Source organism: Callithrix jacchus, chromosome 19 (genome assembly GCF_049354715.1).
Source record: "Callithrix jacchus isolate 240 chromosome 19, calJac240_pri, whole genome shotgun sequence".
Classification (NCBI taxonomy): Eukaryota; Metazoa; Chordata; class Mammalia; order Primates; family Cebidae; genus Callithrix; species Callithrix jacchus.
In genome coordinates, this window is record NC_133520.1 from 24,204,539 (window position 1) to 24,218,321 (window position 13,783).

Here is a 13,783-nt window from a genome sequence, read left to right on the forward strand (position 1 = left end):
AGATCCATATCTAAGAGAGAAATGATAAGATTTGATGACTAACTAGCATATGGGGAATAGTAGCAAATAAGATGATAACTCCTAGAACTATGGCTTGGATGACCTGGATGATAATACCATTCACTGAGAGGAGAGTTTTGGCAGGCATGGGTGTGGAGCAGATCAGCATGGGTGGGGAGAGGAAGGTTATCGTGTATTTGGAATTGTGGAGTGATTCCTGTATTCATCCATTTTCACTCTGCTAATAAAGACATACCCGAGACTGGGTGATTTATACAGGAAAAAGTTTAATTAATTCACAATTCCACATGGTTGGGGAGGTCTCACAATCATGGTAGAAGGTAAGGAGGAACAAGTCCTGTCTTACATGGATGGCAGCAGGCAAAGAGTGAGCTTGTGTAGGAAAACTCTCTTTTATAAAACCATCAGATCTTGTGAGACTTATTCACTATTACAAGAACACCACAGGAAAGACTTACCCCCATGATTCAATTACCTCCCACCGGGTTCCTCCCACAACACATGGAAATACAAGAGAGATTTGTGTGGGAACACAGCCAAACCCTATCAACACCTGTGAGAAGCCTGAAGAAGACATTCTACAGATAGTATCAGAAGGATGATCTGGGCCAGATGCAGTGGCTCACACCTATAATTCCAGCACTTAGGGAGGCCAGAGCAGGCAAATCAGTTGAGGTCAGGAGTTCAAGACGAGCCTGACCAACATGGTGAAACCCTGTCTCTACTAAAAACACAAAAATTAGCCAGGCATGGTGGCATGTGCCTGTAGTCCCAGCTACTCAGGGGGCTGAGGCATGAGAATTGCTTGAACCTGGGAAGTGGAGGTTGCAGTGAGCCAAAATAGCACCACTGGTGACAAAGCAAGATGAGTGAGACTCCATTTCAAAAAACAATAACGATAATAATAAGTGTGATCTGGTCGGAAGATACAGATTGCTAATGTACTACATTGGCTTATGTGAAAATGTCACAGGGAAAAATCTTCTTTCTGACTTCTGTTAGAATGATCACCAGCTTCTCGTCCTATAGTGTCTTTGCAACTACAAATAGATAAACCAAATATTTTTGTTTTTCCTAATGCACTTTTAATCCCATGGCTTTTGCTGAAACTTGGCATTTATTCAATGAGATTACTTCCCACACAATCTTTTGAAAGAGTTCTTATCTCCATGATTCTCAAGGCCAAGAGGGAAGGTTGGGTTTCTTGCTGAAACCACTGTTCCTATGAGTCCACTGGTGGAGCGTTTAACATTAAGCTTTAAAAGGATGACTTCACTGGGTGGCAAGCGGGAAAAAGGTGTTCCAGACAGAGATCAGTGTGTACGAAAACTTGAAGCGGTAGAGGTATATGGTAGGTTTGAAGAAAAGCAAACCATCTGGCATGACATACGACTAGCATATAGAGTGATGACAGAAGTTTAATGGGAAATAAAACAAAATACTAAAAAGGTTAAAATAAATTTTCACTTTACTCAAATGTGGTTAGAAGCCATTATTGGAACTGTATGGACCATGCTTTGGGAATTTTGTGAGCTTCTTATTCTCAGTCACCTTCATCTCTATTCCACTACAGCCATACAAGGATCCATTTTCAAGTTAGACCCTAGTGTCATTCAAACCTGCTTTACAACCAAAATTATCACCACATCCGGAGGCTTCTCATTTCCTTGCTTCCACTGAACTTTTAGCAGGACCTCAGTTGCCTGGCCTCTCCATGTCCTCACCCTCTCTTGCTCCTTCTCTGTCTTGATGTCTCCTCAACAATCACGGACTTCATGGGAAGCATCTGGGATGTCCCTCTCATTGCTCTCTAAACCTTCTAGTTTTTGACCTTCAACTTTCCAGTACCGGAAATCTCCATTTTCTACCTTCTTCTCTAGCTGTAAGACTATTAATCCACTTCAAGTATTTATTACCTAATTTTGCTATATATTTACTATTGCTCTGTTGCTTTTTCTACATTAATTGTTGATTTTTTAAAAATTGTATTTGACATACTGGCTGCTCCAAAATTTTTCCCATCTTTAGATTTTATACGCCCAGTAACGTCATATATATTTATTGATAAGTGAATTTAAGGCTATTCTAAATTCTCTTTTAGAGTTGTCTTTGCTTCCAATCACTTTTCAAACATTATTTATTCTGCTACCTAAAGAATTAAGGAAAGAATGCAGGCAATAACAACACACTATAGGTAATGCCTACCATTGATGTAGCATTTACTGTATCCAACCTCAGTGTTATTAGTGACAGAGAAGAGCTCAGTCCTGATGGTCTATCTAAAAAATTTGTGTTCTTTCTACTTTTCCCTGATGAATGGCAAAGGAAAAGGGGAGGAAGGAAAGCAACAGTAGCAAGTACCATTTTTACAATTCCTTAGCTCATCTCAGTCATTTGAGAAAACGTGTGACTGCTCTGCATGCTTTTCAACAAGCATTCTCTAAAAGCTATCTTATTTCCATCCATCCAGGTCTGCTGAAGTTTCCTCTTCTCTCCCTTCTGTGCTATGGTGGCTTAAAAACTGTGTGGCCTGATGTCTTTCCAAAATTCTAGAAGAAAAATGGGGACACTGACAACCTTTCTCCTGAAACTATAACCCTTATGTGGAATTGTAGCCAACTGCCAACTGCCTGAGGGTGGGATCAAGAGTATGGGACTTTTACCCTCGTTGTTTTTTGGCTCTCTGATTTTCTTGTCTCACTTAGGGGTTGAACCAAAATCTGAACAGTTCTGCTTGTTTGAGTATTTCAACCAAATATTTCCCATCTTAGGTCTGTATCTAAATCAAGATTTCATCAAGAAAAAAGAAGCCATTCTATAAAGCTCAGGTATAAAGAGTTTAATATAAGAATTAAGGGCTTTAACACAGAACAAGCTATACAACATAATTTACATAATGCAAAATGAAAATGTGTGGTCTCTTGTTCAAAATTTTCAAGTGATAGCAGAACATTTAGCCAAACTTAGAGTCTGTTGTGGGTTGAATTGTGTCTTCAGTTTCCTATGTTGAAGTTCTAACTCAGTACCTCAGAATGTGAACTTATTTGAAAACAGGGCAAATGTAATTACTTAAGAGAAAGTCATACTGGAGTAGGTCAGACCCCTAATCCAATATAACTAATGTCCTTATGGAAAAGGGGAAATTTGAACACAGACACATATTCTAGGAGGATGACATATGAAGATGAAGGCAGACATAGGGGGGATGCTTCCACAAGGCAGGGCATGCCAAAGTTTGCTAGAAAAACCTCCAGAAAACTAGGGTAGAAACATGGAACAGATTCTTCCTCACCACCCTCAGAAGGAACCAATTCTAATGACATCCTGATGTCATCTTGTTGCCTCCGGAACTGAGAGGAAGACCAAGCAAATGAGTGCAAGCTCCTTCTAAGCTCAGGGCACTGGCTGACTGCAAAGGTAGCATGCTCACAAAGCCCATGAAGCTGCTCTTCTGGGACATGTTTGCAATCGATGAGGAAGGGAAAATCAAAGAAGCTGCCAGCAAAGGTCTTAGCTCAAAACACCAAAGTAGGAGTTGTAAAAAGGCTCCTGTAAAGGTGTTGTAATTCTGAAGAATCTCTGAGAATGTTCAACTATCCCATCTTACAGAGTTAAAATTAGTGGTTCTCGAAATACCTTTAGGAAGCTGCCCTGAATGACATCTGCCTGCGTGTGAAACTGGTCAGAACAATTTCTACAGAATCATAGCTTCTCTCCTGCCTTCCAAACTTGGAAGTCCCTGTCGTTGGCAACTCAAACCATGAGCCATCTAGAGGAGATTTGAGAAAATGTACTACCTGGCATCTCCTCCTTCAAAAGGATGTCTTCTTAGGAAGGAGTGATAACCATGCTGAGTTGATAGTAAGATAATCCAGGATACTTGAACTGATGCTTCTTGCACTTAAAGGTCACACTCTTGTGTCACTTTTCTTGAGTTCTAACTGACAGTTTCTCCCCATGGTATCTTTTGAATAGATGCCTAGGTTACAATGGGGAATAGGAAATAGGGCAGGAATGGCCCTGGTCCTTCTCATACCTAAGGGATATAAGGTGAAGATTTTCCCCAAGGGGGACTCTCCTCATTTCAGTTAATACAACCTTACTGTAAATAAAAGGAGAAAAAGAGAATGATTTTGTGAAGAAGAAAGGAAAAGAAGAGTAAAGGAGAAAGGAGGAAGTGGAAAGGAAAGAAAGAAGTGAGCTAAGAAGCCTTTTCCTGGAATCCAGAAAGCGCACTGTCAAGAAAACGAGTATGAAATGGGATAGCTTTTTACCTTAAATTAATTATCTGTTCTGTAAAAAGAAAATGAGCACTCTCAGATTATTTATAACAGGTATTCTTTCTCTATCAAAACCAGTGAATTTGGGAAACTCTTCTAATTTCACTTTTTACTTAGTACTTTAGAGAAAGGCATGTAATTTCAATCTTTTTTTGAAATAATAATTCTAGAAATATTTGGTTGCCAGAAAATTTCTAAACTTTTCACAGTTAGTGAAAATTGGGTAGTTCAAAGTGGAACTTATCCCTGACTATCAGGAATTAGCAATCTGGTATCTTAGGTGACTGTGATGGTTAAGTGTCAACTTGATCGGATTGAAAGATGCAAAGTATTGTTTCTGGGCATATCTGCGTGTTTCTGGATGCTGCTAGAGAGATTAACATTGGAGTCAGTGGACTGGGAGAGGAAGAACTACCCTCAGGAAGACCCACCTACAGTGTGGGCGGGCACCATCCAATCAGCTGCCAGCCCAACTTAAAAAAGCAGGCAGAGGAAGGTGGAAGGAGCTGACTTGCTGAGTCTTCAGGCCTTCATCTTTCTCCCATACTGGATCTTCCTCCCCTCAAACATCAGACTCCAAGTTCTTCAGCTTTTGGACTCTTGGACTTACACCAGTGGTTCCCAGGAGCTCTCGCGCCTTCACCCATACACTGAAGGCTGCACTGTTGGCTTTCCTATTGTTGAGGCTTTTGGACTCAGACTGAACCACTACTGACTTCTTTGCTCCCCAACTTGCAGATAGCCTATGGCGTGACTTCACCTTGTGAGCATGTGCGTCAATTCTCCTTAATAAACTTCCTTTCATGTATACATATATCCTATTAGTTCTGTCCCCTTAGAGAGCCCTAATACAGTCACCTATATTTATGTATAGATGTCACTGCAGATATTACTGCAGTCTTAGTAATAATGAGTCACCAAAGTTCCTGAGGTCAGAGGAGTATTTTTAATCCTGTCCTATACATTTTTTGGGGGGAGATGAAAGTTCCCCTCATCCTGTAAGTTTTTGCCACTACCCTTTCTATTTTCCTTTTTTCCATACTTAACTATTAACCAATTCCAACAGAATTTTGATGTATGGATGAATTTTTGTGATAGAATTTCACAGTAAAAATTTTCCATTTCTTAGAGAATCAGCCACAGAAGTGATACCCACTGTAACTACATCCAATTTCTATTGCTATAGAGTTATAATGACATAGTGTCATACTTATTAACACTAGTCATACAATGAATGTTTCTAAATTTAAGGGACCACACAGTTCAGGTACTTTTTGGAAAGCTAATTAATTGTGTTTACTTAATGGCTGTAAGCACTTGGCAGCAAACATTCAAATAAAAATGAAAAATCGTAGTCAGTTATCCAGATGTCTTATTTGTGAAGCCAAGTATCTGTAAATGCAAAAATATCTGAATGATGGTCTGGACTTTTATCACTTGTTATCTGGCTATTTTTGTGTAATGCAGACATAGACCAAATCACTTTTGTCTATTTCTACAACAGTGATAAACTACAATAAGAATCATGTTGGTAAGCAATGGAAAGAATAATCAAATAAGTTACTCCAAAAGTAAATAGTTTTTGAATTGCAATTGCAGTTAAACGATTGATTCACATTCTTATATACACATTAGAACCACGTCAAAGTCAAGGTATTTGAACTATAACATATAAATGGAGCTGCAATATTTAAAATGTATTTCTTCTGCATTAGGAAGTAATATATAAAATGCATATATATAATGCCTATATATGTAATATATAAAATGTATATATAAAATGAATTTATGGATTAAATGAATATGGATTTTATTTTAATTATGAAAGATAAAATTTAGAAAGGCATAAACAAATTTTTTTTTTAAGATGTAATGTTATTTTTATTTTTTTTCCAAGATCACAAATATTTTATTCTATGTTTTAATCTACAGGTTTATACCTTTTTTTTTGTTTTTTTTTTTAAATTTTTTATTGGATTTTAGGTTTTGGGGTACATGAGCAGAGCATGCAAGACAGTTGCGTAGGAACACACATGGCAGTGTGCTTTTCCTTCCTTCTCCCCTTCACCCACATTTGGCATTTCTCCCCAGGCTATCCCTCCCCACCTCCCCCTCCCACTGGCCCTCCCCTTTTCTCCCCAATAGACCCCAGTGTTTAGTACTCCCCTTTCTGTGTCCATGTGTTCTCATTTTTCATCACCCGCCTATGAGTGAGAATATGCGGTGTTTCATTTTCTGTTCTTGTGTCAGTTTGCTGAGGATGACGTTCTCCAGATTCATCCATGTCCCAACAAACGACACAAACTCATCATTTCTGATTGCTGCATAATATTCCATGGTGTATATGTGCCACATTTTTCCAATCCAGTCTATTATCAATGGGCATTTGGGTTGATTCCAGGTCTTTGCTATTGTAAACAGTGCTGCAATGAACATTCGTGTACATGTGTCCTTATAGTAGAACGATTTATAGTCTTTTGGATATATACCCAGTAATGGGATTGCTGGGTCAAATGGAATTTCTATTTCTAAGGCCTTGAGGAATCGCCACACCGTCTTCCACAATGGTTGAACTAATTTACACTCCCACCAACAGTGTAAAAGTGTTCCTTTTTCTCCACATCCTCTCGAGCATCTGTTGTCTCCAGATTTTTTAATGATCGCCATTCTAACTGTCGTGAGATGGTATCTCAATGTGGTTTTGATTTGCATCTCTCTGATGACCAGTGACGATGAGCAATTTTTCATATGATTGTTGGCCTCATATATGTCTTCTTTCATAAACTGTCTGTTCATATCCTTTGCCCACTTTTGAATGGGCTTGTTTTTTTCCTGTAAATCCGTTTGAGTTCTTTGTAAATTCTGGATATCAGCCCTTTGTCAGATGGGTAAACTGCAAAAATTTTTTCCCATTCTGTTGGTTGCCGATTCACTCTAGTGACTGTTTCTTTTGCCGTGCAGAAGCTGTGGAGTTTTATTAGGTCCCATTTGTCTATTTTGGCTTTTGTTGCCAATGCTTTTGGTGTTTTGTTCATGAAGTCCTTGCCTACTCCTATGTCCTGGATAGTTTTGCCTAGATTTCCTTCTAGGGTTTTTATGGTGCCAGGTCTTATGTTTAAGTCTTTAATCCATCTGGAGTTAATTTTAGTGTAAGGTGTCAAAAAGGGGTCCAGTTTCTGCTTTCTACACATGGCTAGCCAGTTTTCCCAACACCATTTGTTAAACAGGGAATCCTTTCCCCCTTGCTTGTTTTTGTCAGGTTTATCAAAGGTTGTATAGTTGTAGATATGTTGTGTTGCCTCCGGTGCCTCTGTTTTGTTCCATTGGTCTATATCTCTGTTTTGGTACCAGTACCATGCTGTTTTGATTACTGTAGCCTTGTAGTATAGTTTGAAATCCGGTAGTGTGATGCCCCCTGCCGTGTTCTTTTTGCTTAGAATTGATTTGGCTATGCGGGCTCTCTTTTGGTTCCATATGAAGTTCATGGTGGTTTTTTCCAGTTCTGTGAAGAAAGTCAATGGTAGCTTGATGGGGATAGCGTTGATTCTGTAAATTACTTTGGGCAGTATAGCCATTTTCACGATATTAATTCTTCCTAACCATGAACATGGAATGTTTCTCCATCTGTTTGTGTCCTCTCTGATTTCATTGAGCAGTGGTTTGTAGTTCTCCTTGAAGAGGTCCCTTACGTTCCTTGTGAGTTGTATTCCAAGGTATTTTATTCTTTTTGTTGCAATTGTGAATGGCAGTTCATTCTTGATTTGGCTTTCTTTAAGCCTGTTATTGGTGTAGATGAATGCTTGTGATTTTTGCACATTGATTTTATATCCTGAGACTTTGCTGAAGTTGCTTATCAGTTTCAGGAGTTTTTGGGCCGAGGCGATGGGGTCTTCTAGGTATACTATCATGTCGTCTGCAAATAGAGACAATTTGGCTTCCTCCTTTCCTATTTGAATACCCTTTATTTCTTTTTCTTGCCTGATTGCTCTGGCTAGAACTTCCAGAACTATATTGAATAGGAGTGGTGAAAGAGGGCATCCTTGTCTAGTGCCAGATTTCAAAGGGAATGCTTCCAGTTTTTGCCCATTCAGTATGATATTGGCTGTTGGTTTGTCATAAATAGCTTTTATTACTTTGAGATACGTTCCATCGATACCGAGTTTATCGAGGGTTTTTAGCATAAAGGGCTGTTGAATTTTGTCAAATGCCTTCTCTGCGTCAATTGAGATAATCATGTGGTTTTTGTTTTTGGTTCTGTTTATGTGGTGAATTATGTTTATAGACTTGCGTATGTTGAACCAGCCTTGCATCCCCGGGATGAATCCTACTTGATCATGGTGAATAAGTTTTTTGATTTGCTGTTGCATTCAGCTTGCCAATATTTTATTGAAGATTTTTGCATCTATGTTCATCATGGATATTGGCCTGAAGGTTTCTTTTCTTGTTGGGTCTCTGCTGGGTTTTGGTATCAGAATGATGTTGGTCTTGTAAAATGATTTGGGAAGTATTCCCTCTTTTTGGATTGTTTGAAATAGTTTTAGAAGGAATGGTACCAGCTCCTTTTTGTGTGTCTGGTAGAATTCGGCTGTGAACCCGTCTGGACCCGGGCTTTTTTTGTGTGGTAGGCTCTTAATTGCTGCCTCGACTTCTGACCTTGTTATTGGTCTATTCATTGTTTCAGCTTCCTCCTGGTTTAGGCTTGGGAGGATGCAGGAGTCCAGGAATTTATCCATTTCTTCCAGGCTCACTAGATTATGTGCATAGAGTTGTTTGTAATATTCTCTGATGATGCTTTGAATTTCTGTGGAATCTGTGGTGATTTCCCCTTTATCATTTTTTATTGCAGCTATTTGGTTGTTCTCTCTTTTCTTTTTAATCAATCTGGCTAGTGGTCTGTCTATTTTGTTGATCTTTTCAAAAAACCAGCTCTTGGATTTATTGATTTTTTGAAGGATTTTTGTGTCTCAATCTCCTTCAGTTCAGCTCTGATCTTAGTTATTTCTTGTCTTCTGCTGGGTTTTGAGTTTTTTTGATCTTGCTCCTCTAGCTCTTTCAATTTTGACGATAGGGTGTCAATTTTGGATCTCTCCATTCTTCTCATATGGGCACTTATTGCTATATACTTTCCTCTAGAGACTGCTTTAAATGTGTCCCAGAGGTTCTGGCATGTTGTGTCTTCATTCTCATTTGTTTCGAAGAACTTCTTTATTTCTGCCTTCATTTCGTTGTTTACCCAGTCAACATTCAAGAGCCAGTTGTTCAGTTTCCATGAAGCTGTGCGGTTCTGGGTTGGTTTCTGTATTCTGAGTTCTAACTTGATTGCACTTTGGTCTGAGAGGCTGTTTGTTATGATTTCAGTTGTTTTGCATTGGCTGAGCAGTGCTTTACTTCCAATTACGTGGTCAATTTTTGAGTAGGTGTGACGTGGTGCTGAGAACAATGTATATTCTGTGGATTTGGGGTGGAGAGTTCTGTAAATGTCTATCAGGTTTGCTTGCTCCAGGTCTGAGTTCAAGCCCTGGATATCCTTGTTGATTTTCTGTCTGGTTGATCTGTCTAATATTGACAGTGGAGTGTTTAAGTCTCCCACTATTATTGTGTGGGAGTCTAAGTCTCTTTGTAAGTAATTAAGAACTTGCCTTATGTATCTGGGTGCTCCTGTATTGGGTCCATATATGTTTAGGATCGTTAGCTCTTCTTGTTGTATCGATCCTTTTAGCATTATGTAATGGCCTTCTTTGTCTCTTTTGATCTTTGTTGCTTTAAAGTCTATTTTATCAGAGATGAGAATTGCAACTCCTGCTTTTTTTTGCTCTCCATTTGCTTGGTAAATCTTCCTCCATCCCTTTATTTTGAGCCTTTGTGTATCCTTGCATGTGAGATGGGTTTCCTGGATACAGCACAGTGATGGGTTTTGGCTTTTTATCCAATTTTCCAGTCTGTGTCTTTTGATTGGTGCATTTAGTCCATTTACATTTAGGGTTAATATTGTTATGTGTGAATTTGATACTGCCATTTTGATGCTAGCTGGCTGTTTTGCCTGTTAGTTGTTGTAGATTCTTCATTATGTTGATGCTCTTTAGCATTTATTGTGATTTTGGAATGGCTGGTACTGGTTGTTCCTTTCTATGTGTAGTGCCTCTTTTAGGAGCTCTTGTAAAGCAGGCCTGGTGGTGACAAAATCTCTGAGTACTTGCTTGTTCGCAAAGGATTTTATTTTTCCTTCACTTCTGAAGCTCAGTTTGGCTGGATATGAAATTCTGGGTTGAAAGTTCTTTTCTTTAAGAATGTTGAATATCGGCCCCCACTCTCTTCTGGCTTGTCGTGTTTCTGCCGAGAGACCTGCTGTGAGTCTGATGGGCTTCCCTTTGTGGGTGACCAGACCTTTCTCTCTGGCTGCCCTTAGTATTTTCTCCTTTATTTCAACCTTGTTGAATCTGACGATTATGTGCCTTGGGGTTGCTCTTCTTGCTGAATATCTTTGTGGTGTTCTCTGTATTTCCTGCATTTGAGTGTTGGCCTGTCTTGCTAGGTGGGGGAAATTTTCCTGGATGATGTCCTGAAGAGTATTTTCCAGCTGGGATTCATTCTCTTCGTCCCCTTCTGGTACACCTATCAAACGTAGGTTAGGTCTTTTCACATAGTCCCACATTTCCTGGAGACTTTGTTCATTCTTTTTGCGCTTTTTTTTTCTCTGATCTTGGTTTCTCGTTTTATTTCATTGAGTTGGTCTTCGACTTCAGATATTCTATCTTCTGCTTGGTCAATTCGGCTATTGAAACTTGTGCATGCTTCGCGAAGTTCTCATATTGTGTTTTTCAGCTCATTTAATTCATTCATATTCCTCTCTAAGTTATCCATTCTTGTTATCATTTCCTCATATCTTTTTTTAAGTTCCTTAGTTTCTTTGCATTGATTTAATACATGTTCTTTTACCTCACAAAAGTTTCTCATTATCCACCTTCTGAAGTCTAATTCCGTCATTTCGTCACAGTCATTCTCCGTCCAGCTTTGTTCCCTTGCTGGTGAGGAGTTTTGGTCCTTTCTAGGAGGCGAGGTGTTCTGGTTTCGGGTGTTTTCCTCCTTTTTTCGCTGGTTTCTTCCCATCTTTGTGGATTTATCCGCTTGTCGTCTGCGTAGTTGCAGACTTTTCGATTGGGCCTCTGAGTGGACATCCAGATTGTTGATGATGAAGTATTTCTGTTACTTGGTTTTCCTTCTACCAGCCTAGCCCCTTCCCTGTACGACTGCTGAGGTCCACTCCAGGCCCTGCTTGTCTGGGGTGCACCTCTAGCAGCTGTGGCACAGTGAGGGATGCTACTTGTTTCTTTTTCTGCTATCTTTGTCCCAGGATGATACCTGCCAAATGTCAGTCTTTTGGATATAGAGGGGTCAGGGAGCTGCTTGAGGAGACAGTCTGTTCTTTTTAGGAGCTCAATTTCTGAGCTGTGAGCTCTGTTGTTCATTCAGGGCTGTTAGGCTGCTATGTTTGATTCTGCTGCAACAGAGCTCATTAAAAAAACCCTTTTTTTCTAAAATGCTCTGTGTTGGGGGGTTTGGGCTTTATTTTTTGATGTCCGTTGAGGTGTCCTGCCCAGCTAGGAGGCAGACTAGCCCCTGTTTGCCTGCCAAGTCTCCGCCCTGCTGTTGTGTGATTCGCCCTGTTCCTGCAGGCTCTGCTGTGGTCTCCGCCACGCCCTGCGGCGGAGTCTCTTCGCTGTAGCGTGTTGCCTCGGCAACAGCAGGCTGCATCAGCAGTGGGCGTGTATCTCAGTAGGGACGGGTTGCCTTGGCAACGGGAGGCTGCGTCAGCAGTGGGCGTGTATCTCAGTTGGGGCGGGTTGCCTCCGTAGTGGTGGACGCCCCTCCCCCACAGAGCGTCTCGGACCATCTGCTCGGGATAGTTTGAAATCGCGGTTTTGTTCGTCCCACTGGGTACCCCGAACGCTCTGTTCCTGCAATCCCCTGGGCTGGCCTACTGTCCAAGTCTCATTCAGTCTCAAGTCCAGCCCTCTCAAGTCTCAGGTTGCCGGTTCAACAGGGCACCCGGACAAGCACGCTCTGTGGGGATTGCTGGGTAGGGCTGGCTGCCGCCGCCCCGGCTGCCTGCTTCGCCAGGCAGACTTACTGCCTGGTGTCCCGTGTCTTTTTTATACTTGGGAGTTTCCCCGTTCTGTGGGCAACAAAGATCAGTCTGGAAATGCAACTCCGACTCACCTCTTTGGGGATTCAATGAGAGCTCCAATCCTGGGTTGTTCTCACAGCGCCATCTTGAGTCCTCCCTTGGCATAAACAAATTTTAAACCACCAGTTTAGCTTTATATGTTAATACTTCACAGAAAATACAGATAGGTAAAATATCAAAGGACATAATCCGATGTCATATAGGGAAGGACACCACAAAAAATTGAATTGACAAGAACTGGACTAGAAGGAGACAAGAATTGTGGAAACACTGACATTTGCTAGCTGTGTGACACAAGCAAGTCAGTGAAGCTCTTTGAATCTCTCTTTTTCTATACCTACAAATATAAGGAATTAAGTAAAGGAATGCAAGTGAAGTTACCTTGTCCCGCCCATCTATGTGATAGGTATTCTAAAAGTGCCAATCTATGTGATAGGTATTCAAAAAGTGCCGGTTTCCTCCAAACAAAGAGCTCTATGAAAATCCACATTGACCAAACATTCCTGAACGAGCATACTTCACTCTACATAAAGTCCTGATAAAACTGTGTCATTTTAGGGGTAGTCATTTTGCATCTTATAATGACGGAGTACTAACACATTATAGTTTTAGTAGCTATATCTGTTGAAGATAGGTATATGAAAAAAAGTTTTAAGAGTTTATTTTTGTCTTTCATACACTCTTGAAAAATAGAAATGTATATATTATTGTTTCATTTTATATAGAAGAGATTAAAACATTAAACATTGCTGAAAAGAATGTTACAAAAGAAAAACTAGAATGAGAATCCAGGTCTTCCATTGGCCAATTCCATGATCTTGTATTTGACCTTTGTTATACCAAGTAAAACAACTAAGGAAAGTGTCATTCACAGACTGGGTAAGAAACAGCCACGCCACAGAGAAAAAGCCATTTAACTAGAAACAAGTGCTACTGCAAAACTTCCATTTTTACAGACATAAATTTAACGTTTAAGTTTTTCAAAAAGCAATCAAATTTAATATGCTGGCTTCTCTTTTATGTGAGCTATTTGTGGAATATAGTAGGAGTTGTACATAATCAATGGCGTTAGACTATCCTGCTGCATTTTCTGTCAAGGAAAATCGGCATGAATCAATCAAACTACTGACTTCTGAGTTATTTGAAAATCTTTAAATATCATTTTAATACATAATTTATTATTAGGGGTTAGAAACACAGAAATAAAGATGGGTAAGTATAAATATTCCTCCTTTTGTGTCTTTTAAAACATATGCAAATGTGATTATTGTATATCAAATACTATTTTGACATTCAA

General features: G+C 39.8%; 1 protein-coding gene across 1 annotated transcript in view; it reads left to right on the top strand.

Moving 5' to 3' along the window:
* CRB1 (crumbs cell polarity complex component 1) overlaps positions 1–13,783 on the top strand; it is a 223,616-nt gene that overhangs the window by 76,358 nt on the left and 133,475 nt on the right. The window lies entirely within an intron of this gene.